This window comes from Ammospiza caudacuta, chromosome 12 (assembly GCF_027887145.1).
Source record: "Ammospiza caudacuta isolate bAmmCau1 chromosome 12, bAmmCau1.pri, whole genome shotgun sequence".
Classification (NCBI taxonomy): Eukaryota; Metazoa; Chordata; class Aves; order Passeriformes; family Passerellidae; genus Ammospiza; species Ammospiza caudacuta.
The window spans coordinates 14,753,230-14,768,202 of NC_080604.1; the positions used below are offsets into that span (position 1 = coordinate 14,753,230).

Below are 14,973 nucleotides of genomic sequence, written 5' to 3' on the forward strand. Positions count from 1 at the left end.
GAACAGACTTTGGGATGGATACTTTTTTTAGCATCTACTGCTAGAGTATGGTGACATTAGAACAATCCAAAACACAAAATCAAATGAGAAAAATTAAAGACCTAAAGTAGCAAGTAAATTTTGTAACATCAAAAGCTTCTAGTGACCTGCTTGAGATTTTTAAACTGGTATCTCATCAGCTAAATTCCAGACTCCTGGTAAATTGGACTCACTGGAGTAACACTGTGCTGAGCCTACAGGAGAAAAATGCCAAGAGGATTTATGGGCACATTGGCTGTAATTTACATTCTGCAGAAATTAGTGTCTGCCATGTCTACTATACTGCTTGAAATCGTGTGTTTATCAGACATCTGGGGAAAATTTCAGATTGCTAGGACATATAGGAATTTCAAAAACATTTGGAAGGACCTCATAATTTATTGCAATGCTTCGAGGTAAGGCTTTTTATAACACAATGACTATATTTGGTCACTATGAAACCATCCTAAAATTCTGATTCTTGAAGATAATACAGAAACTTCAGGAACTGAATCTTTAGGGAATGTCATAAAGAGAGGAATATCAACACACTTAAGTTTTGGGAAACAGTTTGTATCCAGAACCCTTACATGCAAAATGTAGAGATCCACAGGAGAAAAGCAAAAAAATGTTTTCAGTCTTAATCATTTTTCCAAACATAGAATCATGGAGTGTTGTAGGTTGGAAGAGACCTTTAAAGATCTTTCTTGTAGGCTCTCTTCCTCCCCAGGATTTTTTAAAAAATCTTTTATGAGAAGATAAAGATCTCTTGAAATCATGAAAGAAGAGCTTGGGATTTGTTGCAATACTGAACAATGCATTGTTTAAGGTACTCAGTTTGGGCTGAACTCTGCACAAATACTGAAGAAGGCAGCAAATTTACAAAAACTCTTGTAACAAATGAGAGGGACAGTGAACTGGTCTGATCCTTGCCTTGACCATGGCACATTTATTTTATATTTTTATCTAAAATTCTTGCATTTCAGAAGTTTCTCTAAAGAAAAGTCAACAACACAAAAGAGCCTACTGAACTTACCTCCTTATTCACAGCATTGATGTGTGAGGATGACAAAGTTAGGCCTGTGAAAACAACCAGCTTTCCTCCTTTTTAGAGCAAGGCAGGACTTAGATTGTACTTCCCAGGTCATTATTTTCCAAACAGGTAGGATATCAAACTGCAGCATTTTACAAGGAGCCTGTACTTTGAGAAGAACTTTTTTGCCAGAAAGTAGACATATAACTAAAGAAGATAGTCACAGTCATATCCTCAGATTTGCTGCAAGTCCACATACCAGGAAACAGAGTAAACCCAAGGAAAAGAAAAAAACATGAAATATTTATCAACTTGAGACATATTCATGCCCCATTTTCTCATGCTCCCTCAGTTTTGGGGGAATGTCTTGCTTCTCATTTGAAAGGCCTGGAACTTCATTTATCCTCTTTAAAATAGTTCCTCTATCTACTCTGTCACCATTTTTAGAAAAAGAAAAAAAACACCATCACAAAAACAAACAAACTCACACAATACATCCCTGAGCATACACAGAGGATAAAGTTTCTCAACCACAACTTTGTAGGCTGAACTTTGAACCTGTAGCTCCCAGGAGTCCTTCTGAGTCCAACTCAGTACAATAAATACCTTCTGTACCTCAGCTAGCAGAGAGCAATGGGAATTCTCCAAAAAGATGAATGCTCAGAATTCTGGCCAAATAAGGCAAAACCTTCAGTGAGTCACTTTCTCCTGGACTTAGGGTGGCTTTCAGTAAGTCCAGAGTTGTGTTTTAACAACACCTGGAAGTCTACTAGCTTGTACATCACCAGAAGAGAAACAAAGACTAGAATCAGCCAAAAGGAACCAGGCCACGGAGAAGAAAACCTTTAAGTTTCAAGTCATGCCACACCCACTACTGTAACCCCATGTCTGAAACTGCCTAATGGATTTTGACTTTCACGCCTCTCTTTTCTTCTCTAAGAGCATGTCCATGACAACCAGAGATTTCAGACCATGGTTTGCTACACATGATAAACAGCAAACAAACTTCTGTCCTGATGTGAATCTAAGGCTATACAGAATTCCCAAGCTCCCAAATACTCTGATCAGCCAGGGCAGGCAGCTGCTGCCCTGATGGTTTTCAATTTCACTTGGGAATAAACCATAAAATGTTCAGGAAAGAAGCACCTAGAAAGATCCACTGTATTTTTCATGCTTATCTGGGGAGGTTTCTTCCCTGCTTACAATAATTTCAAACAAAGGTTCCTTATGCACAAGCTTTCTAAGAACATGTAAAGGATTTCCAAGAGATTGTTGGCAATGCCCTGATCACCTTCCTGCATGTCTACAAAAATCTTTAGATTGAGAGCTGCCTTAAGCAGAGTAATTTTTAACTTCTTCCTTACTGCCTTATAATAAAAATAAAATAAATTTAAAAAAAATTAAAACCCAAAATGACCAAAAAAGGGGCAGAAAATGTAGTGTTCTGCAATCCAAATTCATTAGCTAAATGGGAATACATAGCCAGGAACTACCGATCTAGAATCGGTGAACTTGCAGTAACTTCAAAGCAGCCCAGATTTCTCCAAAAGGAATGCACCAGACGAATGACATCTGAACTCTCAAGTTTAGACAGAAAATAGGAGCACAGTGGAAAGTTCTTTTACCCAGCAGCTCTCTCCAACTTTCCTTCCAAAGCGTTGCTGCAAGTTCAGTCCATCCCCCTGGCAGCCTGAGGCAGTGACCTGCTGTCAGCCAGGCATGGAAATCTCTGCAGTCCTGGAAGCAACTTCACCCAACTCAATGAGTCAATACCAGTTACTGATGGGTGGACACACAGCTCAGATACCATTTTCAACTCGGTGAATTTTCAGTATTTCAGAGAAAATATTAATAAAGGTTATTAGAGTCCTGACATTTGCTACTGGAAAGAGAATAAAATTTTTCAAGGGATAAATTAATCTGGTTTATAAACACTCACAGCAACAAAAGATTATGAAAATACTGATAAACTGAATACAGCACAGGTATCTTGCAGGCATCACATTCACCATGTATAGATTTATAAATGCCTTACATCCATAATTATGCTACAAATGATAATGGCGCTACACAGACAGGTGAGTACAAATCCCAAATAAATTCATGATTAAAAACTGCATCAAAACCATAATTGCTCCAGCAGAGACCACAGTAACATGTGCAAAAGAGAAGAATAGGCCGATTAAAATTTGTATGTGCATTAAAAGTCAGTAACATTGGATAAACATTTACAAGCTTAGATTTGAGCACAGATTAACAGTAAAGCACACCCCATGCAACAAAAATGTTACAAACGAAAGCAGTCACTGTAAAATTCAGTTTTGTCTTTTTGCCAGATGATAAAAATTATTCCCTGCATGGAAATGAGATTCTTCAAAGTTACCATACTGAATCATTTAATTTGTCTGAATACTTCTAATGCCATTACACACTGCTCTAAGAATTTGAATTTTAGATTGAATTAATGAAGGGCAAGGTATTCCTTTACACACACCATTAGAAGTCAACTTAATAGCCAGATGCAGCACAGCTTATAAAAACAAACAGCAACCCACTGCAATTTCATTTATCCAGGAAAATGATGGATGTATCCTTCACAAATATTGTCTGTACTTAAATATTTCAATTACATCATTTTACATGCCCTCTGTGTGTAACAGTGCCTCAAAAGCTATAAGTCTGTTTATTTAATATGGTTTTTTTCATTATGCAGGGTAGGCCTTCCAACTGTAAAGCCTAAAGTTTGATTGCAAAAGGTTTATATGGAATTTGAGTGACCTTAAAATCTCTTACTCATCTTAAATTGATCTTCTTATTCTTAAATTATTTATTGCATATTTAACAACCCTAAGCAGCTCAGGCATGGCTCAAATCATTCTACCTGGGCCTTGTGTTCCACTTAAAAGAATTACCAGTAATAGATGTGCAGAGTAAAGTCTAGGGAAATACTTCTATGTCATAAAATAATGTATTAATAGTTTAGTTCTTGTTACCTTTTGTTGCCAACTATAATAGCCCATTAATTACATTAATTATAGATCATGCAAGCCCTCCTTACAAAATATAATGCCATAATGGCACCTTCAGTATTTCTTCTAACTAAGAGTTAATGCAAAGATTAATTTAGTGAGAACTACTCCATCTCTTTCTAAAGAAAGATCACCTGTTAGATTTCAGTGGTCAGAAATATTTCATCAGCAGAAGGAAATTCCCCATGGGGGGGATAACCACAAGATCCACAGAACTTGTACACCAAGAGTTTGAGATGCTCCCTTCCCCGAAGGGCCACAAGGAATGCAGGACCTGATTATGAACCGTAAAAGTAAAAAGGCAAGATCTAAACTACCTTCAGTCTCAAAGATGGAAATACTATCATTTTTGTAGCAGAGTACCTAAGGAACTCGCAGATCTGAAAGTGGTCTCTGAACCAGAGTGATACTTTAAAAGTAAAATAAAAATTTTATATTACAAAAAATAAATGCTCTCAGCAGCCTTCATTACAATTTCAGCAAAGAAGACCTGGATAAAAATATGCAGTGGTTTTTTTCAGTGCTTACTCTGGAACAACTGCCACTGTTAAATTCAAGTAGAAAAATTCAGGTTTTTAAGGATACCTCAGACAAGCAAAAACCTGACTTATCTATTGATAGCTCAGCCAGCTTCCTTAAATGGCCTGCAAATAATTTACTGAAAGCTTTGTAAAACTCTAGATCTTTTTCAGTTCAGTAAAAAGATAACAATCTTGAATTTCTTTTCCATGAGATGTTTCCACATCAGTGGAACTGTGCAGTAGTAGGCAAATAGGAGATGATACAGTACAGGTGATTGCACATAGCTTCAGAAAAGATACTGAGAATAAGCTTCTCTAAAAGTTATCCCAAAACCCACAGTCCTTTTACTGTCTTTGGAATTTGGAGATGGTTTAGGATGTTTTTTATGGGTTTTTTTGGAAGGGCCTAGGGGGCCAAGGCTGGAAAGGAGAGAGGTGAATTATATGCCTTTCATATTGCAACAGCAACAACAACCACAGCTAATTGCATTCCCTTGCATTTAACAGATATTAAATCAAAGATACACATAAGGCACAAAGGGTTACTTACATTTTGGAAAATAGACCTAAATCTAGTCCTAAATAAACTCTTCCCAGCCTACCAACAGGAAGGTAGCCCACAGTAATCCAACATACTTAACTGCTGATGAAGAGGTAAAGTTTTATGAATCCAATGGATTTGTAACTGAAGCAAAAACTATTATTACACCCAAGAATTTGCATCTGAAAAAAAGGATTTCCGATGGTTCAGTCCACTGCAGGAAATACCTAAGCCTTACACGAGGCAATTTGCTGTAAAAGAACAAATCCATAAAGAATATAAATGAACCGAAGGTGTAGAAATACACAAATAGGTGAGACAAGAAAAACAAACATGTACAAAGAGTGGAAAGAAATATATTAAGTTAATCAAAACCTAATCCAGTACATACAAAGACAGCAATGCAGCCAGAGTCAGGCAGCATCATGATTATTTTGAAGTCATATGTTCTTGTCTTCAGCATCTTACCAAGAAGTACAGGAATTCCCAGCAAGTACAACTCAAAGTAAAATTATATTCACTTGATAAATAATTATTTTTTTAATTACACAATTAATTTGGAGATTCTTGCCACATCACCTATTTGCCATTATCTTCATGCAAAGCTTCCCATTGAAAAGTCACTCAGGAGTATAAGGGTTTATTTGGGGACAAAAGCATAAAAGAAATTTGTTGCACATATTAAGAACTGACTTTAGGTATTGCAAGTTCAAAAAGCTGGTATATTCCTGTAAGTCTATTTGCTAATGAAGCAGATATGGATATGCTTCCATTTGGTTTATTCATACATTATTTATTAACAGCTTCCAAACTCTTACAATAAAAGCCACAACCAATAATCTCAATGAAGCAGCTGTCATCAGCAGACAGCAGGAAGTCTGAGAAAACAGGCAGTAACATCAAGTCTTTTAAAACTCTTTTACCACCTTCCACAATTATCTCAAATAAAAATTATAGTGTCTCCAGTGACTGCTCTAGGGCAGGCTTTATTTTTTCCTTTTCGCCTTTTCTCTTCTAATTCCTTTATTTAATGCCAAAAAAATTCCAAAGATTCCAAAGGACTTGGGAAGCCTGTTTGAGCCAGTTCTCTCAGAGCATTCTGATGCCTATAACATTCTATCCTATACAACATCCCTAAATACACAAATGGCTAAGCCACTCCAAAGTGCAACATGCTCAAATCACTTTGAACAAGTACATGCCTGATAATTCTTTAAGGTTAACCCATTTGCCACGCACCCCTAAAACAAGCACACAACCTTCAAAAAAGGAAAGCCAACATTCAAAATTCAAGTTTCAAAGACCTCTCCAAATGAAGCAAATTAGACCTATGTTGAGTATTTATAATATTTATTAACCTTTATGGCCAAAGTCTTTTCTCTCAACTACCCCCTTTTATCTTAAGTGACACTTTCTAAGCATTACCAGGCTTCAAAGTCTAGCTTAAAAAAGAACACAGATAATTGATGTGTACAGCTTGGTTTTGACCAGAATTCAAAATCATTTAATCTGAATATACATAAGATAAGTCTGCATTGGCCCTGCTATACCAGTCACAAGAAAAAAGGTTAAATCACTGATCAAACTTCTCAGCAGAGACAATTTTTATGGGGAAATTTGTCTTTTCTCTAACAACACACTCTACCTGGGATAGATAAACTGTAGCAGCAACATTACAGTCCTTGGTTGCAGTTGTTCTAAGGATGATACTCCAGCAAACTTTCTGTTATCCAGACCCATCAATGGAACAATTTAGAGTTTTCTAAGCTGTAATACCATAACCACTGCTGTAGTATTTACTTGATCCACCAATAAAAGCCATAGAACAGATATATTTTACTGATATAAATCAGTGTTACAGGATAGTAATTCCTAAGGAAGAATAATTACACCAATGTGAGAACTTTCAGTGATGCATCTGCATTCAGAAGAATCAAAGAAAGCTTTTTCTTAATATAAATATGCTGTCATAAGAAAAGCAGAAGTAGTAAAAATGTGCATTTCAATCCAGTGGAAGTAATGTCTCTATTTAACAAGATGCTTCTCAAGGGAGTTGTTTATTTGTAACACAAAGCACTGCACTTCATGTTTCTATTATGTCACGTGTCATTTGTCTTTCTCTAAGAAATCTGTGTTGTCAATATCTATTTCATTGTTCAGTAAATTTTCATTACACATGCCATGATGTCTACATTCTGTTATCTGCCTGGTATACATCAGTGCCCCACATCTCCTCTCTGGCTCAGGGAAATCTGGCTTTGAGAGGAGGAGCAGCAGTGGTCTGGATCCATTTCTCATACATGGGAATGACATCTGAACCATCTGAAACACCATAAATGGGAGTTTTGCAGAAACATTATCCTAAAAAGCATTCTCCATGTTTCTTTTGGGACAATAAAGAGAATCATCTAAAGAAAAAAAAAAAGTTTCTAATACTGCTTATTCAACTTCTCTCTGTATGACAGAGCAATATGGGACATCTGACACTGCTCTATCTAAAACAAAACAACATAAAAATCATCTTTAGACTAACATATTTTCCAATACTATTCAGAAGGTTCCTGTCTCACAAAAGCTGAAGAGAAGCATGCTAAAATGGTTTGTTGGTATAAAATTCTAAGCTAATTACTACTATTTAGTGTCTTTTGAATCCCCCTCTTCACCATTTTTTTTCAAACTCCACCACTCCAAAGGATGAAATTCATCAAATCCTTATTGATAGTATCTTGAGTCTGGTTTTAAACAAATATATATGGTATGTGTATATAGATATATATACAACTTTAAAACATTCTAGGTCCATCAGTTTTGCCAGTGACATTCCAGATTTCCATGTTATTATTATGTCAAAGTGAAGAGAACTCTATTCTATTTTTCATCAGAGATATTCTGATGAAAAAATAGGCATTATAAAAGACAAGAATAAATAATTTCTACCATTCTGAAGAATGTTTCAGATCAGTACACATTTACAAGCAATCAAATTTCAGGATATCATTTATATTCATACAGATATGGCTTTTGTCTTGCTTGATAAATACTTACTGTCTATAAACCAGATGCCTGTAAGAGCTGTATTTACTTACACACTCACCCTGCCTGCAAGCCTGCTTCTATATTGTACTTAAAAAAACACATATTTTGTTCCTGTTGAAATAAGTAATAGCATTAACCTCCCCCATCTTTGTACTTTTATACAAAACAAGCATGCAAAGCCATAGAGAGGAAAGGAACTGTTCCTCCAGGAAGTGCTTTAATGAAGTAGAAAAAGGCATAAACATCTCTGTATGCCTTGTGTGGAACATGGAGAGTCACACAAGGAAAAAACACAAGGAATTTGTTATGTGTCCTGTCAGAAAATGGATGCTACATAAAAGCAAAACTTACTGCCCTAAGGGAATCCTGCATTTTCTTTGCTGTTTTTTGTTTTCCATCTTGCTTTCCTGCTAGAGTTACACTTCCCAGCAAGGCAGAGTGTCAAGAAGCTTCAATGCACAGAGGAAGATCATCTGACAACCAAAAACATATCCTGACTGTCAGATGGAGTGTGTACATTGGAGAGAATTAACTGGGAGAAAGCATCTGTACAGAGATTGTGAAATTCTACTTAGAGGCAAATAAATCCTTCTCTCCAATTTAAAACATTTATTCCATTCTAACTACTCCTTGGTCTTCAGGTGCCTGCTTCAGATGAAGAAAGACACTTAAGAATCACAGAAACACACTGCCACTCAAATAGAAGACAGATGTGTGTTTGTTTTAAGTGATTCACAAGCATTTGCTGTGAAAAACAGTACTGCCTCTCCTGCCAGTTATCACTGGAAATTTTTAGCAGATTTTTCAAGTTAGCCAATATAAGGAAAGTGATGTTAGTGATGGGATAACAAGAACCACAGGTGAGGCAGCTGCCCTGGCACCAGGGCAACATCAAAGGACATTAAAGCTTTTATCACACAGTGCAAGATTAGGAAGGTCTAAAGTACTTTGGTGTGGTCACAAGAGATACACAGCAGAGTTACTATCAGTTCATCTTCTCCTGAATAGCACTGGTGCAACAGGACTAACTCTAGCTGAAAGAAAAAGAAGTCAATGCAAGGAATATGCTTGAAACTATTTGACTATAATGATCAAAGTAGGATAGAAACAAGAGAATGGCAGTTCTGTATAGGACAAAAAAAAAAAAACTCTATTTGCTATAGTTCAGGCTTCCTTTTTTGTCAGCACTTTAAACAACATAGCAAAGGTTGAGACAATTCTGTTAACATTACTGGGAAAGCTACTAAAATCGTATGAGGTTTTAAATATAGCTTATATTTAATAGCCTGAACTGCAAGTCTGCAACCAAGATACTCTGCACCACATCCCAATTTTTCATTGTATTTGGCCAAGCTAGAAATGAAACAAATGAATGGAAAAGTCATTCTTCATGTGGGAGAAGAAAAAACACTCCAGCAAATTCTCAATCTTGCCAAGTTTCTATCTCCAAATCCACAATATTCCTCATTACTCTCAATACAATTAAAGTGCAGCTATTAAGACCTCAGGAACTTTATTCTTTTCATAAATACTGAAGTTGTTTGATATGTTACCAAAATTGTTACAAAATCAGATAGCTGCTGAAAATACTCTTCAAGACAAAATTATTGTTCAAGTGTTCATAGAACAGTTATCAAAACAATCAGTTATTCTCATATTAATAGAGAGAAAATAGTTTTAGTAACTAGAGCACCCAGCAGACCAAAAGTACTGAATTGTGTTATCAGATATGTGTAATTATCTCTCACAGATCTCTGGACAGACCATCTTTTGTATTTAACTTTACTTGTACTCACTGCAGTGGAAATGATGGCTCCTACTCCTGCTGAGTTATGGAAGAGGTCCAGGTAGCCTGAGCACAGTTCCCTAAGGCTGGATGCCAGCTCAAAGCAAGAGAAACACCTGGCACAAGAAGTGAAACACACAGGGTGCTCAGCACAACATTTCTGTACAAGCACCAAGAGCAGAGCAGCTGTCCCTGGGTGCCAGCCCCAGCAATGCCAGCCTTTCCCTTGGGATCTGCCAGGACCTTCCCCACACTTGGCATTCATTGAACATTTTCTCCAACACAGTGAGCGGTGTAGGACCTCAATCCATTCATCCATTCTTCTTTCTTCTGAAATGGTATGCTTTCTATAATAGACAGCCTAAGTATAAGAAACACTTGTATTTCTACTCAGTATAATTAATCAAAATTTGGTGGGGGGGATATAAAAACCAAATTAAAAAGCAGAGTTAGAAAATACAGTAAAGCTACTGCACCTGAAAATCCTAACTAATAATTGGTAAAACTGACAACAATCAAATGGAGACACTTCCCACAAACCAAAAGACAAATATTTTAAATTTCAAAATGCTAAGATATCATTCAGGCAGCTAAAACATCATAAAATAAACCCTGTCTTTCAATACTAAAAAGGAAGTCAGAGTAACAGTCAAATCCCCATGACTGATGAACCTTTAATCAATAAATAAAATTTAGTGGCTTTTCCTCTTTGAGGAAATTCCTAAGCAACACCTGCTCAAAGTAAAATCTGGAAGGAAAGAAAATCCCCCCTAGCAGCCATATGAATGGGATACTGCAGCCACCAAAACATTTTCTCTTAATCACAAACAGATTATAATTTACACTGCAAGAGATTAAAAACCATTTTATTACTTCTCACTGCCATTCTGCCCTTACAGTGCTGTAATTATGACTGGTCAAGTAGACCTTTAATTTGCACACCTCAAATGCTGATTATCTGTATTCTGCAGACATCTACAAATACATACATCAAAGCTGCTGGCTGCCACAGAATGTTAACCAGGGCTCATTGTTCTTACATTCTTTTTAGAGTTGAATCCCGGTGCATTAGGTCTATAAACAGGTCCACTTAGTCATTTTCTTACAAGCTATTCATGTAGAAACTATAATGTTCTGTTCTCCCCAGAAGCTTATAATACATCACATGGATAATTGCATTTGAAAAGATTAAGCATGAAACACGAGAAACACCGATAAAATTCAAAGTACACCTGAGTCATCACAGGAGAAATATCATTATTTCTTAAAGAGCAAGTAGCATGGGGGGGTTGGGGGAGCCAGAAGAAAACCCAAAACAATACAAAAAAAACCAAAATTCAAGTTTCAAAGTGCAGAATCCTGTGAGCACTGAGCAAGTATATTAGCCTTCAAATTATACACACTGACCTGAGACACAGAGCATGCCATGAAGTATTAAACACAAACTACAGTAGAATTAGCCTCATATACACCCAACAGGGCATAAATCTTCACTGAAGTCTCCTAGAACACTCAAAACACTCACACAAATAATGTATTGAGAGAAGACATTCTCCAGCCTGGGTTCTCTGAAGCTAGAAAGTCTCTCCTAAAAATTCAAGTCCAAGTCTGTATCTCTAAATAGTGACACACACTAAATCTGTTCAATCAATGCAGTGTAACAGGAGACAATTTTCTAAAATTGTTAGTGAGTTTTGTGTATGCACAATTGTTTCATATGAGCCACTGTATTTTGAAGAAATTACCTCGTTTCCAATCATGTTAACCATTATCTGTTTTGACACCCATTTAACTGGCAAGGATTCAACCACTTTATAATTCCATTTTCTATAGATTAATAGTTTAAACAGTTTTTGCTGTCTCCTATCTGAGCACCCTCAGGATAACTTCCAGTGTTTTTCCCATTTACATGTGATTTAGAAAAAGTCATGATAAAACTAATAACAAAGTGTCATTTGAAATGCTTCATTAAACTTGCAAAACATGCATTGCATCCTCTCTATTGAGCAAGTATCTATATTAAAAGCAGCAAATCCAATTTAAAACAATTTTAATCAAACTCAAGTGCTGAAGTTCTTAATAAGGCAACTGACAGTGTACAGAGGGCAAGGTGTGCACTTCATTGTCAGACTAGTTCAAATAATTAATGAGATGTAAAATTAATTTTGGTACAGCAACATGCAATTTTTCCAACTACTACACTGATTCATTTAGTGGAAAATATTGCAGGCAAACATTTCCCAAATCCATTTCAGTAGTCATTGTTATCAGCAAAGACACTCAGACTCAATCTTGGCTTCTTTGGAAGTATCCAGAAATCCAAATTGTCTGTGTTATTAACAACCAGTAGGTGCCAGCCCCTACAGAAGGCAGAAAGAACCTGATTGATATATGAGAGACCAGGGTTCCACCTGTCCAAGAAGTCATTGGTTTCAAGTATATTCAACTTCCCCAAGCCAGAGATGTTTGCATCCTGTCTGACCTATGCTTGGTGATTGCCCCAGGCCCCTGGGCAGACACAGCTCTGTCTTAACCCCCTGTGTTCTACCAGTACTGAATTACAAATACCTTTTTTCAGAACACAGATACTGCTAAATGGAACTGTGGTGACTGGCACTGCCTCCTGTCTTTTTCAGTGTCACACACTGCAATGAGCTCCAGCTTCTCACTTTTGGCAAAGCTGAGGGCCAGGACTTGAGGATGAGGAGAAGGCATTGCCATCTCAGGTCATGGGTCTCTTCAAGGGTCACTGCTCTGCTGCCTATTTAAGCCTTTCTTGTAAGGCTTATCTCCCAGGAAACCCAAATGCATGAGCATTCTACATTGAAACAGTAAAAGTGCAACAGTCCTCTGTTCACTGCGTTTGTTTTCCTGTTATTCACCACATAAAGATATTTTCAGTAAGAATGCACAGACTAATCTAAGCAATTAATTAATAGAGAATGTTAAGGACTCAAGATTCTTTAAAAAATTTTAAAAAAATTATTTTTGAGATACCTTAATGAATGTTCAAAAAGAAAAAAAGCCTATTCCTCAGCAAACAGCACAGTTCAATTCTTTTCAGCTCGATCAGAGTTATTCCTGCTTGGTTTTGTTATTCTCCAAATTATCACAAAAACATCACTTCAGGATCTAGCTATTGGCACTACAATATTTCAGCTTCCACTCTTGTTTTGTAGCTGAGCATGTTCCACAGTTAATTCCACAGTAGCAGTCAAGCGATTAATGCAAAAATGCAACTTCTGTATTCCCTGTTAAAGACATGAACCGCTTCTTCTGCAACATTTACAGAATCTGCACCAGTCATTCTTATCCCTTTCATGGAGCTTTTAAACATTGACTGCATTAACTAATTAATTTGCCATTACCTAATTTATCTACTGACCAAAGAGAAAGAAACTGACACTGGGAAATTATTAGTTTGGAGGTTAAATTAATTAAAAACAGTAAAGTAGTGACAGAATTTAATCTCATGCTTCTCATGAGAGCATGGAATCACTCACAACTGCAGCAATTTGTGATAAATCCATGGAGAGATTTTGTGATGGGAGTGGAATTAATTTGTGTCACCCCTAAGAGTATATGTGCTCACTCAACAGTACCTGTACTAAACAATATTGAAAACACACAAATTGAGCAAACCAAATGAATCTGTTGTTTGAGCTAGCACATGATACAGGCCCCTGGTTATCAAGATACAATAATTTGCATCAATAAAATTCAGGGGATCACAGGAATGGTCAGAACAACCAGAACATTCCTTGCAGTCTGTCCTCATCTGTGTGAATGCACGTGAGTAAAGAACCCAGCAATGCACAAGGGTAGTGAAGAGCCACTGAAAATACACCACCAAGCACAACCCCCCACCCAAACCCAATCACTGCATCACTCTGGAGACTACCACCAACTCACAAGTACAGCAGAAGAGGGACCTCTGGGCCTCAATGAAGGGAGCAGTGATGAGATTCCCAAATCCTGGGGCAGAGAAAAAACAGAGAGAAGCATGAGAAGATGGGAGGATGAGCTGCAGGGACTCAGGCTTCTGCAGCAACGTGATTCCTGCACTCAACTCTTTTCTGGACCTTAACACAAAACATGAGCCTGAATACATGAGCCCCCACCAAAGCAAGGCTCCAACTATCCAAGAAACTGGGCTGTTTTGAATGGAAGATTAAACAAACAAAGCTTGGAAGACTCTTTACTTATTAGCTCTTAATAGCAGAGTACTGGTGACAGAACTTGTCACCCCATTGAGGTGCAGGTACACAACTCTACAGCTCAAATCAAGAGGTGTTTTTGCAGTTTATACACAGAGAATCCAAATGACTTCAATTTAAATCCCAAAAGAACCAGTGACAATGTGGTTGTGGCAGCAAAGTTTCCAGCATGCATTGTACAACTCTGCCCAGAAGCCAAGGTAAGTACTCACATTAAGCAGAACATCTGTAAAAGGGAGATAATATTTTGTCCTGCTTTTGGTATTATTGGCAAGGTATCTTCTGTGTGTGAGCAGGAAGTTGCACTGCAGCTTATGACAAGAAACACATTCACTAGGTGGTAGTGTCAAACAAATAATAGTCATGCTAATAACTAAAGGAACTATCAAGACAAATCAATATAAAAAGAAATTACAATGCTTATGTAAAACATTATTGTCTATTCATTGAAAAATTACAAACCTCAAAATACAACTGATCTAGCAATACGGCCAAATTGTTATTGATTTGCATTAAGAATTTTTCCCTACTTGACATTTCTAGAATTTTTATATAATTGTATATTAAGGCTCATAGTGAGGATAAGATCTATTATAAATTCCACACATCTGCTGAGAAACACCATTCTGAAATTAACTGTCTTGAAACTTATATTTAGAGCACATGAAAGTAATTCAATTTCCCAATATTAACTCTTCTTACATCAATACCAGAATTTAAGACAGGTTGCATTTTTGTTCACGTTGTAGAACAAAAACAAGAGTCTCTTTTCTGTGTGGCCACAAGAAACAA

At 36.8% G+C, this 14,973-nt stretch overlaps 1 protein-coding gene across 2 annotated transcripts in view; it reads right to left on the bottom strand.

The window, feature by feature from the left end:
* FHIT (fragile histidine triad diadenosine triphosphatase) overlaps positions 1–14,973 on the bottom strand; it is a 517,184-nt gene that overhangs the window by 443,710 nt on the left and 58,501 nt on the right. For both annotated transcript variants that reach the window (XM_058813019.1, XM_058813020.1), the window contains one exon: positions 13,877–13,939. The gene's annotated coding sequence lies outside the window, so the exon portion shown is untranslated. The remainder of the gene's footprint in view (positions 1–13,876; positions 13,940–14,973) is intronic.